This window comes from Malaclemys terrapin, chromosome 9 (genome assembly GCF_027887155.1).
Source record: "Malaclemys terrapin pileata isolate rMalTer1 chromosome 9, rMalTer1.hap1, whole genome shotgun sequence".
In the NCBI taxonomy this organism is placed as follows: domain Eukaryota; kingdom Metazoa; phylum Chordata; order Testudines; family Emydidae; genus Malaclemys; species Malaclemys terrapin.
In genome coordinates this window covers 79,537,172-79,548,387 of record NC_071513.1, presented here as the reverse complement: position 1 = coordinate 79,548,387, position 11,216 = coordinate 79,537,172, and positions in this window count along the sequence as shown.

The following is an 11,216-nucleotide window of genomic DNA, read 5'->3' as shown; positions in this document are numbered from 1 at the left end:
TTCCATTTCTGCTAGGGGAGAGGAGAGGACTAATGACAAACTATTGTAGGTAGTTTGAGCACAATAATACCATGAAGCCTTTCAAAGATGTACAACTTATGAGAGAATACACAAAGGATTACATGTATGTTTAGATAAGCATGATCATCCACTACGAAAATAAACATCGGAAAGAATGGTTTCTCTTTCCAAAGATACTAAGTAGTAAACAACTATAAAATAGCTTTTAGTTCAACCATAGGGCTCACTTCTTCAACTTGATTTCAATGGGACTTTTGCCTGAGTAAGGAGCTCAGGCCTGGAGCCTAGGAAAAGCAGTCTTGTGGCTAAGGCACTAAACTAGGACTTAGGAGAGCTTGTGCAATTCCTTGGTCTGCCACAGACTTCCTGTGTGACTTTGGGCACATCAGTTAGATACTTTTATACACTTACTTAAATCTAAATGTGTGAGTAGTCCCACTGGCTTCAGTGAACTATTCACGTGCATACGTGTCTGGGAACCTCCCTGTGACTCAATTCTCCACCTACAAAAAAGGGATAATAATATTTCCTCTCTCCCCTTTGTCTATCTTGTCCATTTCAACTGCAATCCCTTCAGGATAGGAACTGTTTTTTAGTATGTGTTTGTACAACATATAGCACAATGAAAGCCTGATCTTGGTTGCTATATCTGTAATACAAATAAATAATAAATATGCTAAGGTACAGGATTCTAAGCAAACAACAATAGGTGTAGTGGAGGACAGAATAATAGGTCATATAAGCTGTATGTATTGGAAAAAACATGGCATTAGAATTCTGTTTGCAATTGGGCTTTTTTCAATTGAGGTAGCAGCAAAGAACACAGCCTTACTTTTGTGAATTATTTATGCTTCCAAAGTTATATAGATCACATGGAACTGCTTTCCTCAGTTGTGTAGTGATGTTGGTGTTCCTATTTGTGGGAAATTAGGGTTGAATAGCCTAAATAAATGTGCAAATTTTACACTACAGGACTTCAGTTACATTTTACTACATATACTTTTTTGCTGTGTAGACTCAGTATTCCACTTCAGAGTATTTTGTTCACTCACGCGCTCCCTTTTTTTCTTTTAGTACTGCTGAGTTTACCTAGACCCAATCTATCCTGCCAAAATAGTTTCATTAAAAAAAAAATCCCTTACTTCTCTCCAGTAATGAATTCCATCCAAAGCAACATCTTTCCATATCATACATATGCCAGGATTTGTTGGCAAAACAGAGACATCAGTGTGGGTTTGTCTAACCATTGTATTTTTTCTAAGGCAGCCCCATTAAATCACAACCACACTACAGTGTAAAATAGTCCATATGCTTTTCAGCAACCTTCTTAGGGGGAGAACTTTGTATATTTTGTAATTGAATACTGTGTTTCAGAGATGCATAGTAAGAATTGGGATTTAATTACAAAATGTATAGCATATATGTAGATGAATACTTCTTTTCTTAAGCTTTAACTTCATACGTTGTGTTATTATAAAAAAGAAAAATACAGATTTTGAAGTATGTGTTTTTGGAGAATGTCTTAAGAAAAATGCAGTCTTGTTTCCACCACAAATTATGATGATTCATACAAAAATCATTCCTACGCTTTCTTTTAGGTCACATTTTCACCCACAAGAAAAGCAACATCAATATGTGTCACTGCAAAAGCCTCACCCTCAGTCATTTAGCAGAGCAAAATAATGCATGAAAGTAATTCACTTGTTTCTTTTCAGACTGAATTTAGTACTTACAAAAGGTGCTGGATGGATAGTGCTGAAGTCCTCTATTTATCTACCAAAGAGGAACAGTTCAATGCCCATTATATGCTTGATTTTGCTGTTGAGACTGAGGGGGTGGGAAGCCAATTAATACAACTGGTAGGGTGTTTCTTGAGCAGCTTTCCACGAGGAATGGGACTAAGATCTATCCAATTCACAAAGACACCGCTGAAATGATATTGATTTTTACATGGTGTTTACCTAGGAGAGACTTCTATCAGTGACTTAGGTGTAAAAGGCAATGTATTCCATTATTAATTTCCTGAGGCATTTATAGCCCATCAGAGAAAGATTTACTACATTGCTACAATATTACAGTTTCAGAAATTGTGAAACCTTTTTTTAAGCCAACTGAACTGTTCTGAATAAGTAAGCACAAAGAGCCACATTAAGATTTATCAAAACATTCATTTGTTTTCTTGTGAAACCATCCTGAAGTTTTTTAGAAATCTCAAAATTTCTTTAAAAGCTTTATCTTGTCTTTACTGATGACACTATTCAGTCTCAGTGTTTGCAATGAAGATACACAGCATGACTCGCTTATCCCCCAAATAGCTAAAGCTTGAGGCATTAAAGCACACATACTCATAGAATTAGGCCAATTAAATTAAACAATTTAAGAGAGCCAACCACTGCTGAAATTTTTAACCATTCCAGCAAACAAGAACAAAAACTTTCCCTGAGTGCATGTGCCAGAATTCAGGGCACTTATTTTGTTTGTTTGGTTTGCTATCCCTTCCCATTATGTCCTTTATTGGTCTTAAGTAAAATTGATAATAATGCTAAAAAGATTTTAATGGACACTAAAATTATCTATTTTTCAAATCTGTAAAAGAGAGTTCTTCTGGCTACCTTTTTCCAAATATGTTGAGCAGCATTCTTAGGCCAATGTCTACTCACCAACCCTAGAAAGACCGCTGCAGTGTCTGTGAATGGTTTTAATATGGTTTGCTTGCAATTTTGTCACATAGTTTTAATATAGATTATTTTGCAATGCCAGCATGCAACACTGCTGTATTTGTTTTTGAAATGTAGTGAGATAGTAATGGTAGTAAGTATTTTTTTCAGTAAAAAAGTAAATGATCTGTTGCCCATTGGATAAGGCATTGGCGTGAGACTAAGAAGACCTGGATTCTATTCCTGGTTCTGCCACTGGCATGCTGGGTGACCTTAGGCAAGTATTTTAGAGAAACAGTGTAGGGAAACCTATTGTGATAGGTAGCATACTCTTTGAGATGAGCCTGCTAGATTTTCCTTAGGTTATGTATCTGCACTGACCTAAACTTCATAAACATTTATGTTTGCTTTGATGGTAGCAAGATGTTCACATTAGACTTTATTATCCTGAACTTATTTGCACATCCCTAGTTTCACTCCTTTGCTATTGTTATTACAATGGCCCAGTTTTACCTGCCATTATCTGATACTATCATGAAGATACAATAGAATATTCTTGCTGATTTTGAAAATTTAACATAAGCCATTGTGATTTTATCAGCTTTTTGTTTGGAGAGGTTTGCTTCAGGGAAATTTTAATTTTTGTAAATCAGCAAACTCCCAGAATAGCTTTGCACTCCGCTGTATTTAAAAAGCACTTGAATGGAAATCAGTAGCAAAACATATATTTAACTATTTTTCAACATCTGTAGATAATTATTCTAACATTTGTTAATGCCTCTGGCTGCATATTTCATTTTTACTATTAATCTTGTTGAAAGGATCTAGCAGTTAAAATATTATTGTATACATAATTGCTGCATTTTCTTTGTTTAAAAAAGTACTTTAATGTAATATTCAGCATATCATTTTCAAAAATTAATGTTTATTTGGAGGGTGTCAGTATGTCTGGAACATTTAATTATGTCAATTCTACAATGACAAAGATTTTTGTGTTTCTTCCCCTACGTAATGGGACATGTAGTCCAGCCCAGGAGCCAGGGCCGGCTCTAGGATTTTTGCCGCCCCAAGCAAAAACAATTTTGGCTGCCCCCCCCCCCATTTTTTTCTTACCCCACCCCCAGCCCCACCTCAACTCCGCCCCTTCCCCAAATCCCCAGCCCTGCCTCTTCCCCCCAGGCTCTCAAGCCTAGGAGGGAGGGAGGGAGGGAGAGGGAGAAGCAGCGCGTGCGCCGCGGCCACTCAGGGTCTCCTCCTCCCTCCCAGGCTCTCAAACCCGGGAGGGGGAGATCCCAAGTGGTCTAGGCGCGCGAAACAGCTGATTCACGTGTCGCTGCTCCCCCTCCCTCCCAGGCTCTCAAACCCGGGAGGGAGGGGGAGATTCTGAGTGGCCGCGGTGCGCGAAACAGCTGATTCACGTGTCGCTGCTCCCCCTTCCTCCCAGGCTCTCAAACCCGGGAGGGAGGGGGAGATCCCGAGCGGCCGCGGTGAGCGAAACAGCTGATTTGCGTGCCGCTGCTCCCCCTTCCTCCCAGGCTCTCAAACCCGGGAGGGAGGGGGAGATCCCGAGCGGCCGCGGCGCGTGAATCAGCTGTTTCACGCGCCCCGGCCGCTCGGGATCTCCCCCTCCCTCCCGGGTTTGAGAGCCTGGGAGGGAGGGCAAGCAGCGGCGCGCGAGCGGCAGCAGCGGAGGTGAGTTAGGGCGGCCGGGGCACATTTTTAGGGGCGGCATGGCCCGCGCCCGAATGTCGCCCCTAAAAATGTGCCGCCCCAAGCACCAGCTTGTTTTGCTGGTGCCTAGAGCCGGCCCTGCCAGGAGCTTAGCCCATAAGGGTAAACCAGTGTCTGAGGCACCCAAACTACAGCTCCCATGAGGCACCATGATGGCTCAGGCAGACACAAATTAACGCCAAACCAACCTAAAATATTTCAGTTTTCCTGATGGAAAAATCAAAATAGTTGGCAAAAATTGACATTTTTCCCAAGGAAAATTTTCATTTTGTGGAAATAACATTTCCCTGTGAAAAATATTCTGATGGAAAAATCTCAGTCAGTTCTAATTATCAACCAGAAAGCTACTCAAAGGCCGATGTAAAATGAGTTGGTGAACACTGTCTATTTCCTAATGGACAAGTATCCACATCATAAAACAACACCCCTATAATTGACAATAGTTGGCAAACTCAACAAAGCAACTGAGGACTTGGCAGACCAGGGGCCTGAAGTAGCCTATCAACCCTAGCAAAAATACTCTCTCTTGATCAAGGTTAATGCACGTTGGCAGGCCAGCACTTGAGAAGCTTGTACTGATGCCTCCTGTGATTTACCTGTTCTTTGCACAATTCAGCACCATTTATGGGGTATGGCCAACCACCAGTTCCCTCCTACATCACCTCTCATCCTGCAGTGGCCCTTCCTTCCACCCCCATTTTCTTTTAAACTTAGTTAATCACAGTTTCTTTGTGACCTTTCCATCTGATGGCAGGAGTAATGGCCATTTCTGTTTAATTGGGCAGTGTTCTTGGTGAGGGTGGAGGCATGGATGTGGACATACTGACTGAGAGTCAATACAGATAAGACCAAGATACTACCAATTAACACAGGGAACAACTAGAAGAAATTACAAGTTTGATTGTAACTGTATTTATGTAATATACTTACACTTGTGTACAGCACAGGACTTGCTACTGCATGACATCGTAATTAATAAACTAGAATAATACAAAATCAACATGGCACACATTAAATGCATTTTAAAATGGTTAAATGGCAGGTCTAAACATGTAATTATAAATGGAGAACCATCGTTGGGAAACTGTGTTTCTAGTGTCATCCTGCAAGGATTGTTTTTGGGCCCTACGTTATTTAACATTTTTATCAATGACTTGGAAAAAATATAAAACCATTACTGATAAAATCTGCATAGGATACAAACATTGGCAGCATGGTAAATAATGAAGGAGACAGGTTGCTGCTACAGACTGATCTGGATCACTTGGTAAACTGGGTACAGACAAACCATATGAGTTTCAGAATTGCCAGATGGAAAGTAATACATCTAGGAACAAAGAATGTAGGTTATACCTACAGGATGGGAGAACTCTATCCAGAGAAGCAGTGACTCTGTAAAGATGTGGGGATCATGGTGGATAATCAGCTAAACATAACCTCCCAGAGTAATGCTGTAGTAAAAAGGGTTAATGTGATCCTTATGTATACAAGGGGAGTATTAAGTAGGAGTTGAGAAGGTATAAAGGGAGCATCTTTAAACAAAGCAAAATAAACAATAACATATAGTATAATAACTATACGGTCCCTGGAGACTCCCCCTATATGTATGAAGAGGGGGTAGCAAAAGGTGGGGGGAAGTGAGAACAGGAATAAAAAGAGGAGAGAGAGGATACTGAGGAAACTCCATGAAGTGCTAGATTGACAAGGAAGACCAGGTATGAACACTAAAATGATAGCAGAGGCTCTATTATCTTTGAAGATGAAGCCTTCCTGAAATTTTTGCTCATTATTGCAGTACCTTAGTCCCAGTTAGTCCTGGGTTACTAGAGAGTAGCACTTTTATATAAAGTCTAGAAATAAATAATAATTATCCGCAAACTGTCTGTCATATGCCACTCTCACAAATATCCTGAGTTCACTCACTTCTTACACCAGTCCTTAGTGCTTGATGGGGAAAATGGAACCCTCCTACCACTGCATCATCAGAAGCATAAACAGCACCTTTGCTATTTGCTATTAAATAGTGTCCCTATAACAACCTAAAGCACCTTGGGTTCATAACATCAACTCTATACAATTCCATAATGTGTACTTTACTTCTATTTTAGGTTTTCTGTAAAACTGTTGCGCCCTCTCTCTGGTGAAAAAAAAACAGACAAAAGAATTAGATTGAAACAAAAAGGTTGTGACCTTAACAAACACTGGAAAATACACAATTTCTGCTGACAAATACTCCACATATAGCACTCAACTGAGCAGCAAATAGCCTCCCTGCTGTTTGGCTTATATAATGTCCATTGGCCTCTTGCGCTTCAAGGCCACAGGTTTAACTCCTATTTTGAGGGGTGAGGGAGTTGGAAGGTACACCTTCAGCAGCAATTAATGGATAGTGCATGTGTTGGTATAGCAACTGGAAGCTATGAATGTATACTGTAGTATCAACAGTAATGTACAAAAAGAAGACCAGAGGCACTCTCATTTCTAGTTTATAGGGCCTGTATTACAACCCTGGAAGAGCTCCCCTAACTGGATGTTCACCCGGCTGCTGTGCTGGACTCAGACCTTGGAGCCTATATGCTCTTAGGTTTGCTGGGATCTGGGCAGAATCCAGGCATGTCTCTGGGGCTCTAGACACACACTTGGGACACAGAGCCCTGTCTAGTATCCATCCCTTCACAGTCCAACTGCTTAGGCCCTGAAATTAGTGCTATCTTGTCCAAGCATACTCAATATATCTTGTATGCTCCCAAAATTCTACTGAAGTTGTGGGCCCTCTGAGTTACTTTGGGGACTACACAACAGTAAAAAACAAGTAACAGAGACTTTGTAAAGGAATTTTTGAACCAATAACATTTAACTCACAAAGTACAAGAGATATACAGATCTAAAGAAAACAACAAAAACCTTCATGCAAATTCCAGCTTCAGTTTCCTCACCACTCTGAGAGCCTTTTGGGTTTTGCTCAGTGTCTTTTAGGGAGTCCAGGACCTCTCCTCTCCTGCCTTGCTTGCCTTCTGCTTCTGAGCTCTTGTCTAAAAGAGGCCAATGAAAGAGACCTCCCTGTTATAAGGTTTAGGCTCCTCTGTCAAGTGACTCTCCTGAGTGATTGTCATGAACATCAGGTGAGCTGTTGTTTGGTTACAAGCCCATCTGGGATAAGTGGTTCTTCTACGTGGTAGCCAGCTCATTGTCTTACAGTGCTTGTATTTGAATGGTCATTTTCTTGATCATTTTCCATTGTTAGCCTCTGCTAAGTATAGGTATTTCTCCTGATACCTCCTGGGGCTTTCAGTGCAAGAAAACCATCACATTTGAAGGTTCAGAACTGTTTTACAATCACAATGTCATTCACAAAACAAAATGGAATTTGTAGTTTAATATAGATATAGACAACATACACAAATCCATCACAGCCTGATCCTGCAAGGTTTTACTCATGTGAGTAATCCTTAATCGTGGAACCAGTCCCACTAACCTCACTGGGACTATTCAGATGAGTAAGGACTATTTGTGTGGAAAGGGGTTTCCAGGATCAAGCACATGGTAGTAAAGTGGAGTATGATTAATTATCATGAACTATTGGTTTAATCAGATAACTTTGAAGAGAAGTGATGGGAAATGGAATGCATTTCATTCAGTCTCACTTAACAACTGTCATAAATCCTCAGTCAGTTTACAACTGGGATATCACCTTCCCAGTCAATAACGTCAAATGAAATACAGTATCAGAGAGTATGCGAACAAGCAATATAAATCTAAATAATTCATAAATTACTCCACTTCAGTCTGTGGCAGAACACAATGCAAAGGAAGAGAGAATTTTCTTAAGAAAACAAGCAGCCATAAATACTCTACCCCCTTGATGACCGACAGACAATTTATGCCATTTTTAACCAATCCTTTTTTTGCAGAAGAAAGAGAGATATCTGAAAATGAGGAAATGCCTAAATAGAGAAAAGTAAATAACTACAACCAAAATAATTTAGGCAGAGTTTTTAAATCAGCCAGGAATCAAAAACATGGTGGGTTTAGAAGAGTCTTGTTGATGTTGAGTATGCATAATTTGTTGTTTTTTTTTGTTTTTATTTATTTTTTTTTGTCTTTTTAACTCATATTGTATTTGTGACATGAGTTTTGGATAATCACATTTTTTCAAATAAAGAAGGCTTGAAAGAAGTAAAGATGGGCTATAAAATCATTCCAAACCTTAACCACTGGCTTTCCAGCTCCTACAGAGTCTAAGTTTTCATTTCAAGGGAAAAGCTGGAAACTCTTATGCTTGCAAAACAAGCCTTCTGAACTTGAACTGAATATAAACGGATAGATACATGGCTGTCTTCCAGAGTCTGCAAACAGACAATAAGTTGTAAGAGATGCAAACTGCCCCCATTCAGTGCATGCAGTGTTAACAGTGAAACTCAGGGATAATTTAAACATCAATAAGAGCCATTTTACTACTAATCATTTTAGCAGAAACATCCAACTAATATGCTTATGTAGTGTGTTTGGATACCAGAGGCTTTATTTAGCCTAGGATTTAGTGTTATGCTAGCATGTTAGCTAACAGGTTTTAAAGTCTAGTGCAGACAAGGAGTGTTGCCTTTAACATATGCTGAACTAGCTGAGCTAAAGCATAATTAATTAGTTACCTAGCATGTGTTAAAATAAACAATTATTTTAAACGACACTTAACAGTACAATTAAAAAGTGAAATGCAACTTGCCTTTGACAGCAAAGGAGGAGCAAGATCCCTGACAACACCCAGCACTGAAATTGGCCAGCAGCAGCCTCTTAACATAAAAAGAATACAACTGACCATGTGAAACTGTCAACACTGATGCAAAAATTATTACTGATTAATAAAAACAACAATGCAATAACAAATAATTGTTTGAGTTATTGCTAGCCTAGCTTCCCCCTTAAGTTTGGAGAGCTTCACACAGTTACACATTTTATATTTTATGCTTATGAGTTGTTTAGCATACATTCCCTTATTAATAAAATAAAACACGAAACTAAGCTGAGAGAAATCCTTAGGACTCATCCTGGCCTGTTTCGTTTCAAAGTGACATAAACACATACTCCCACTAACACTCAGAAGAAAACATAGACTGGTCATATACAGACCCATAGCTGTTACGTTGATTTTGATATTCTCTCATGCTGTATTATGAAGGAATGTATTTAACGTGTTTGTTGCTTATGTAAAAATGTTGCTAAAAGTTGTGTAGATGCAAACTCAGATGTGATCAGTAATGATTCCCAATATATTATGTTTAAAATGCATAATAAACAAAAATGTTTCTTCAGAAAAATATGGGATTATGTGATGCCCTTAAAAAACCTACTTTCTCAACCATGACAGCACAAAACCAATCCTGTGCCAATTAAAAACTTACCATTAAGAGACAAGTAAATTCTCTGACCAAAACTATCATAGACTTTAAGGCCAGAAGGGACCATCATGAGCATCTAGTCTGACTTCCTGCACACTGCAGGTTTTCTCTCTCCCCCAGCCATTTTCTCAACACACTCATTCCATGCAGTGGCTGGACCAGACAAGGGAGAGCAGCTGAGCAGGGTAGGGGAGAGAGAGAGGTCTCTAGTAGCAGCCAGGAAGCAAAGGTCTTATAAAACACCTAAACCTTCTAGCTAAGCCAGAGAAGGCTGCTGAGATAAGAGGTGCATGAAGAAAGTTGGACCCTGTGAAGAGAAAAAACAATGGTTAACTATTGAATTTATAGCGGATGTCATCTCTTAGTCTGTTTGTACACTGCCTCATCCTGATTGCAGCTGCTGAGCACTACCATAGTAAAATTAAGAATAATCAGTAAGATCCCAGTGTCTTAGTGACTCTGCTCTGCTGTGTGGAAGTGCTGAGTTTGACCACCCTCCTGTCTCTCTCGCCCTGGAAGTTAAGCAAAGACAGACTAATGAGCCTGAAGGGCGTCTTAGAGCTAAAAGTAGGTGATTCCAAGTCTCCCCACCTTAGAAAAATGAAGCCTGATATGATTTTACAGAGCTATTTTGAGATGTTTAGACAATAGTACAGTAGCACATTCCCCATGGCACAGGTACACAGAATCCAGATACTGTACTCCAGAGCCTTTCACACCAGCGTAGAGGAGGCAGGACTGGAGGGACTCTGGGATCAGAGGGAGTGGGGGAAAGGGACAAGGAGAAAGTTCTGCACTGTGTGGGATGGGGAATTAGAGTGAGAGGGAGCAGAGGAGCTGTGGGGGAATTAGAGTGTGGGAGGGCAGGGGGGCTGGTGCCCAGGGGCAATGAGCCCGGTGGGGGATGGGGAATTAGCGTGAGGGGGCAGAGGGGCCGATGCCCAGGGGCAAGGAGCCCAGTGGGGGATGGGGAATTAGCGTGAGGTGGCAGAGGGGCCGGTGCCCAGGGGCAATGAGCCCGGTGGGGGACGGGGAATTAGTGTGAGGGGGTGGGAGCGGGTGCAGAGGGGCCGGTGCCCAGGGGCAATGAGCCCAGTGGGGGATGGGGAATTAGCGTGAGGGGGCAGAGGGGCCGGTGCCCAGGGGCAATGAGCCTGGTGGGAGAGGGGAGCAGGTACAGAAGGGCCGTGAGGGGGCAGAGGGGCTGATGCCCAGGGGCAATGAGCCCGGTGGGAGAGGGGAGCCGGGGAGCAGAGAGGCCAGTGCCCAGGGGCAATGAGCCCGGTGGGGGGGGGGAATTAGCATGAGGGGGCACAGGGGTGCGCAGGCAGTAGCAGGGCAATGGGTCATGCGGCGGGGCAGGTGCCCCAGGGCGGCGTGGCGGAATGAGACGGAGGGGCAGAATCAGGAG